The following is a 7,571-nucleotide window of genomic DNA, read 5'->3' as shown; positions in this document are numbered from 1 at the left end:
AAAAATAACTGATGACTGGTGGCTCATGTGGTAGAGCAGGGTGGCCACCAGTGAGAAGGTTGGAGGATCGATCCCTGTCTCCTCTAGCTGTAAGCCACGGGAACCATCAGTAAGGTCTTAGCTTGACTGTTGTTAAATCTTCTGCACGGAAACAGTTTGAAATCACCTTTACTGACTTATAAGGAATTTCCTGTGGCTGGGAATGAGCAGTCAGACCGGAGTTAGCTGCATGGCCACATTCCTCAGGCTGCTCTCTGCAGCACCTCAACACTCTTCTCACCCTCTTCCATACCTTTATATGCTGCTGTTATAGCCCTGAAGTATAATGACTGGTGATTTGTGGCACAAAGTGGTATAAATAAATAAAGCAGACTAAACATGCTGCTGAGGTGACTGCTGCACATTAGAGCTGTGAGACTTTTTTGTGAAAATGTATTCATAGAAACAATAAAGCTTCCTGTGCCACCCATAGCTTGCTCCTGAAAGTCTCGGTTCTTTTCCTCTCAGCTGCAGACTCACTGCTGTTTATTGTTTGAGATTAAAGATTAAATCTTAAAATAGAATTCAAACTTAGTACAGATTTCAGGTCAGCGGGTGCAGTGTAGATGTCCTGTTTTAGTATCAGCTGTTAATGCTTATTTCTATAAGCATTAACAGCTGATACTATAACAGGACATATAAAACTGTTGTAAAATTGTTTGCTGCCAGTAGAAAAAAAAATAATCAAAGAACAAATTTGTATTGATCTCTAATTTGACAGCATAAGTTACCATGGCGATACACCCAGGTAAGAATGGACCACCTTCACAGCACAGAGAATCCAGGGTTAAACCTGAAGTTAGCTGGATAAGATGAAGCCCTTCTTTGTAGTACAAGCCTCTGACGGTGCCAGCCCCATCCCTTCTTGTAAACATAAAGGTTAAATCCTGGGTTAACTTGATGAGTTGATAACCAGCATCATGTGACCGTTCATCCCAACCGCTGATGTTAGGCTAAATCTAGAAAACAGAAAGAGACTTTGGCTATGTGGGACCTCGTATGTATGGGGAGCTTGCTCACTTCCATCTGTTTCACCTTGTATCATGTTTTGGTTTCACCTGATTCTGAAGCTGTATTTTGTCTGTCTCACCTGGTAGTCTCTGTTTATTTATTTCCTATTTGCAGCAGTGCGGCCTGTGGATACTGACATTTTAAGATGGCGAGGTGTGTGGGAGACGGAAAAGTCAGGCTTCCTAGGGCCACGGTTACTGGTGTGGAACACTGATTCCTGAGATGAAGTTTCTTTGTGATGATGAATGAAAGGTGACCTGCAGGTCCTAAGAGGAGTCGCACATACCAAAGAAGAAGAGAGGGGTAGGGGGGCATTTCCTGCCAGATAAAGGGTGTTTGTTTCAACCTGTGATTGGTTAATGGGGTCAGGACAGAGGCCAACAGCAGGGGGCAACTCAATAGATCCTGCCACACCTGTGTGTGTGTGTGTGTGTGTGTGTGTGTGTGTGTGTGTGTGTGTGTGTGTGTGTGTGTGTGTGTGTGTGTGTGTGTAGGTTTTGAGTGTTCACATTGATGATAAGTATGTGTGATGTAGATCAGTTTGACCCGCATGGTGGAGTGCATCGTTGTTGGTCACAGATGGAAACTTTGGCTGTGGAGTTTCTGCGGTCTCACCGGCTTCCTGTTGCTCGATGGTCCCACAGCTCTTAGTTTCAGTCAGACATCAGGATCAAAGGTGCAGGTGAGCTCCAGTCATTCAGAACCAAGCTGGACCTAGACTATAGCTTAAAGTGCCCCTAATTCCTCTTCTGGACCTGATCCCAGAGTCCAGCCCAGCTCCAAGTTGGTTCTAGTTTCAGGATGTCCTACAGCAGATGGATTCAAAGTCTTGTTCTGCCCTGATTCCCACAGACAACAGGAAGCTCACTTCAAAATAAAAGCACAGAAGGTCATTGGGTTCTGTCACATTGAATCAGACTCAGGATATAAACTACAGCTTCAGCTCTGTCATGTTGCTGTACCTATGCGATACCTGCTCCGATGTGACCAAGGAGTCAGCCACTTTGACAGGCTTCACAGTTCAGAATTAAAACAAAGGTGGAGGGAAAGTTTCGTTTCATCTCCGACTCTGTATAACAAGGTTCCTCTCACTTTAAATCAGTTCAGTCAGTTCAGTCCACAACCTTTAAACACCTGCCTGTACACACCAGCTTTTCTTTAACGTCCTCTCAGTGTTGTCCTGTTTCCTTCTTCATTATTTTGCATTAATTTATTTTTTTTAACTGTATGCATATTTCTGTGGAACACATTGTCACTGTGATTTGGAAATAAACTTCGTGTGTGTAGGTGTGTGTGTGTGTGTGTGTGTGTGTGTGAGTGTGTGTGTGAGAGAGAGAGAGAGAGAGAGAGAGAGAGAGAGAGAGAGAGAGAGAACACACAGTAACACAGCAATTGCATTTCCTGCTTGTTTTTGTTGTTGTTGTTTTTTATCAGAAACTCTCTGGACCACACAATAATTCTGTGTTCCTTAATAACATGTAATAAGTTATAATAAACGCTGTTCTCTGTCCCCGAGTTAAAGTTGGGTTTGAAAAATTGATTTCCCTGATTCAAATTAGTTTAAATAATGTGATATTGATTCATTAAAGGCTGAATCCATTTTTAAATATAGATATATTTTGCCACAAACACAGGTTAATCTCAGGTTAAAGCTCACAAAACTATTTCAACAACTGTCAAACAGTTAAAACAGATAATTCCCTCTTACTTTGGTATTCTTGCTTCCACCACAATAAAATCACACTTCCTACGCAGCTCTTTATGTACTTCATTTTCCTTCTCTTGTACTAAAAATCTCAGTTTTCTGCATTATTAGCTTGCTTGTTACGCACCATCGTTGTGTATAGTGCTGTCAGCCTCTGTTTGTTTGTTTGTTTTTTCATAAATGATCTGCTGTTCAATACTGAAGAAATTTAAACTTTTACAAATCTTGCCAAATTGCAAAATGCTTACTATGTCTCTAATAAAACCTCTTTAACTTTGCCCTGCTTCATTTCAGCAGCATCAGGTAATGTTTGTATGCTGATTCGCAGTTTTCTTCCCTTTTTGTTCTACTTTTAAGATGGTTATAAAAAGCCAGGCCAGGAAAATCTCCTTCATGTTTTTCTGTGTTTTATCCTTAGTTACTTTGACACAAAGGCATCTGCTGTGATGCTCACACCTCCTATGAAGTAGGAGGTCAGCTTTGTTTTTATGCATAGACAGTTTTGGGGAGTAACGGAATACATGTACCGCCGTTACGTATTTAAAATACAAAATATGAGTAACTGTATTCCGTTACAGTTACCGTTTAAAAAGGTGGTATTTAGAATACAGTTACTTTGTTGAAATAAATGGATTACACAGCGGTACTTTCCTGTTTCATATTGTGGCGGGTCAGGACTGTTTGGGTTTTGTTTGACAGCTACGTTCTGTTGCTCCAGGCGGCAGCGTTACGGTTGCCATGGTTACAGGGTGACGCTCTCTATCTGCGTGTTTCCTGGGTGAGAGAGGCCTTTTTGTTGTTGTTGTGCTAAGCTAATAGACAGAATGCTACAGGTATAGCTCTAAAGAATGTAGCATCATAGGCAGTGTAGTCCGTGCTGCAGGGAGAATGGACTGCTATACCCGTTATGTGTCTGTGAGCGAGGGAGGGAGAAAAAGGAAAAGTATGTTGCTTGTCATCGAGCAAAAACGGGAGCTGGAAGCATGTAAATATAATAATAACCACTGCAGCCAAGAAGAGTGCCTGACGAGCCCAGTTGTAAGTAAGCTATTAAAACTCGACTGTACACCGTGTTCGTGTTTTCCTCCAAAAACAATAAGTTCCGTTGGAGCAGCCTTTCAACGCCTCTCTCTGTCTCTCACAAGCAAAGTTGACCCAGAGAACAAAGTAAAGCTATTTTTTGGCTACGACCCCAACACAGAACCCACTGTATTAGCCAGAGGTTCCTTTACTACGGTTCGGAGCCGCAGACCTTCAGTAACAGTAATAAATCACAGCAATAGTACATTCACGTAGTTGTAAACAGCATGATAATATATTAAGTAATCCAAAGTATTCAGAATACGTTACTCTCATTGAGTAACGTAGCAGAATACGTTACAGAATACATTTTGGGGCATGTAATCTGTAATGGAATACATTTTAAAAGTAACCTTCCCAACACTGTGCATAGATACAAAAATGTGTAAAAATGAAATCATGGATCCAATAGAACCCTTGTCCTAATATGTTCTAATTTTTCTAGTGTGTTCTAGTGAGTATTGCTTGTGCTGAGCTTGTATCAGTTCAAAGCTGCTTAATGTCACTGCAGACAGGAGAAAAGGCTTGTGAAGACTTATTAAAGTTTATTAAAAGTATTTAAATACCGATACATTTGATTTTCATGATAAATATTAATAGTAGTCACAATAATATTAATATTTTTTCACAGAAACCCCTGTCGTAGTCCAATGCCTATGCAGGTGTACCCCACCTTTCACCCTATCACAGCTGGGACAGGTACCACCCACCATGACCCTAGAATCCAAAAAATGGATGAACCTTTAAAAACTTTGATACACTGAAGCAAAATATCCCAAAATCGAACGTTTAAATAAAAATTTTGCAGAGTATTAAACAAGTAGATCCTCTGTGGATCAATTTAACTTTTCCCACTGTTTTATCATTAATATATTTATCTTTATTCCCTAAATTTGGGCTGACAGAGTGTGAACCCAATCAGAGAAACTAAGGCAAGACATGATGTGAGAGGATTGCCGGTGACCTCTACCAAATATCTTCATTGTGCAGACCCAGTTGTTCCATGTTTCAGTGGGAAAGTGTTAGAAGAGCTGCAGATGTCCTGCTGCTTTTATTCAGAATTGTACTTTTCAGGCTCGAGAAGTCATTTGTCCACAAGGTGGGAGCAGTTTACACTGTTACAGCTTTATGTCACTTCAGGATAAGACGATGTGATGTCTGTTTCCTGCAACATTTATGGAATGAGGCTTGTTTGTACTGTCTTGCTGTGTTCATGCACACAAAAAATAAATGAATGGAGTCAGTTTCACAGGAGGAGGAGGAGAAGAAGGTCACAGATGTAGTTCGAAGGAATGTTGGCAGCTTTTCTCTGCAGCTCTGTATCGCTTCAATAAAGCCTCCTTTCTATACATCCTCTGAGCCTGAACACAGAAAGAGACTTCAAGCTGAGAAGATGAAAAAACAAACTGCTCTCTTTCTTAAGGAAAGTTGATCTCCAGCATTTCAGACAGAAATCCATCCAGTTCTTATCCCTCAGCAGGTTATTCACATTATGACTATCAGATTCCATCAGGACCAGTATCATCTTGTAAGTTAGTGACTCAGAGTCCAGTTTGGAAAACATGTTGTTTGAAGTTCATGAGCTCTACAACTGAAAAATTTATCTTCAAAACCTTAAATGTATTTCTTTCTTCTTCTTCTTCTTCTTCTTCTTCTTCTTCTTCTTCTTCTTCTTCTTCTTCTTTTTTTTTTTTTTTAAATTGAGACCAGTCAAAAAGTAGCAGGAATGGCAGACGGTTGAAGCTGTTCATGTATGGAAACAAGAGAAAGAAAATGAAGAGGGGGAAGAGAGAAGATGAAAAGATCAAGAACAGTAATGGGACATGTAGCAGGCATTTTAATTATATCTGTCTCCAATAATCCAAGGATTGCAAAGGTTGTGTAAAGAGTTTCTGTGGCTGTCGTGCATGAGATTCATTAAGGAAGATGGGTAACTCCTACATCCTCCCTGCAGCGATAGGTTTTCAGTTTTCATATAGTTTCATACAGTTTCCACCATCCACTGTTTCCTCCGACATGCTCCGTGAACAGGTCTGCAGAGGTCCCTGTGAGGAAGGATCAAAGGTTAGGTCAAAGCTGTGCTCTGCGCCAAGAAGGGAGCCCCTGTAGCCTTATATTTCATACAGGCTTGTTTGGATCGGAGGAACAAGACCTTATAAGACTTACAGGAAGTTCCCCCCCCTTTTTTTGTCTGCATGGTAGGAACTAGTAATTTCCAGAGACCCTGTTTGTGGAGTAGCTCCTACTTCAGGGTCGGTGCTCTTCAACACAAGACTAACTGTTCAGTGGTTATAATGCACTCTTCTGGACATAGGCACACATCAGAAGAACAAATATTATAAAATCCATGTAAACATGGTGAACAGTTATGTCTAAAAATACACAGGGTATTAGAGAATTTTTAGTACACCTATATGTGACTTAGGAAATGCAATGTGACTTTCAGATCATGCATTCCTTCATCATCCAACAGGGTTCATCAACACAAAGCTAACTTCTATAGAGAAAAAAATGAAGAAACTGAAACGCCACCACTATGTGTGCTCACAACTTTTATGAACAGAATTTCTGGGGATAATTACATGGTGGAGAGTCTCCACAGGAGCTTGTCTCTGCTTTTTTCCTATAGTAATTGGTTGTAGAAAAACCTGATAATGCCCAACTCTAGGTCGGGCATTATTTGCTGCCCCAGTTGAAGGACTTTAAGGAACTTTAAGGGTCGGGAGACTAACAAGTAGATCATGTGGCAAGTGCATTGATATGGACAAGGTACTGGTCTGTGATGGTGTAGCCATTGGCTCTGTTTGTCTGGGCTGAGGCTTGGTGGTGAAGACAGGGGCTCAGTCATTCAGAAGAAGCATAGGTCAACATTTCAACAGTTGCCTCAAGGTGCTTTATATTGTAAGGTAGACCCTACTATAATACATACAGAGAAAAACACAACAGTCATAAGATCCCCTAATATGAAGCGCTTTGGCGACAGTGGGAAGAAAAAAATGTCCTTTTAACAGAAAAAAATACTTCCAGCAGGCTATGGAGGGGCAGCCATCGCCCACAACCAGTTGGGGGTGAGGAAGAAAAAACAAAAGACATGCTGTGGACAACAACATGCAGTGATATAAGATCAGTTTAAGAACTGTCTGTCTGTTTCTCACAGACTCTGTATGGCTTGAGCTGATGGCTTCTTTGTTTGAGGAGATTTTGTTTTTAATGTGCTTTCATAAATCTGATATTATTTGTATAAAGGTTTCTAAAAATGTGTCTTATCATCGGTGAAAAACTAATACCGCTTTTTTCCAGAAATCTGCATTAAAAGGGACTTCCTCTACAAACTACAGCTGGGCTCACAGAGGAGACCAGATTGAACCTCGCTTTTTAAACTTTTTTTTTGTCTGCTGCATTTCTGCCTTGAATCAAAGGGGGCTGTATGAGCTTAAAAACAGATAAAAGTATTGTGTTCAGAATCAGAATACAAAATCTGTATTTGTGTTCAGTTTTAAGAACAGAGTGGATGGTTTCTGAAAAGTGTCTTAGAGGTGGTGAAAAACTGTAAGACTGCAGGTCAGCCGGGGTCTCAGCTCAGCTTGGCAGCAGAGAGACCACTCTCATCTTTCAGTCCAACAATACAAGTCTGTTTTAACCAAGAAATTAATTAGAGTTGAAAGCTGAAACCCTGGGAGAAGGGGGGTTGAAGGTTATATGGCCTTTAAGGTTTTGTAAAGTGTCTATAGTTGTG

Source organism: Neolamprologus brichardi, chromosome 22, assembly GCF_056152115.1.
Source record: "Neolamprologus brichardi isolate AB-2024 chromosome 22, ASM5615211v1, whole genome shotgun sequence".
Classification (NCBI taxonomy): domain Eukaryota; kingdom Metazoa; phylum Chordata; class Actinopteri; order Cichliformes; family Cichlidae; genus Neolamprologus; species Neolamprologus brichardi.
The sequence above is the reverse complement of the archived record's forward strand: the minus strand, read 5'-3'. Positions refer to the sequence as shown.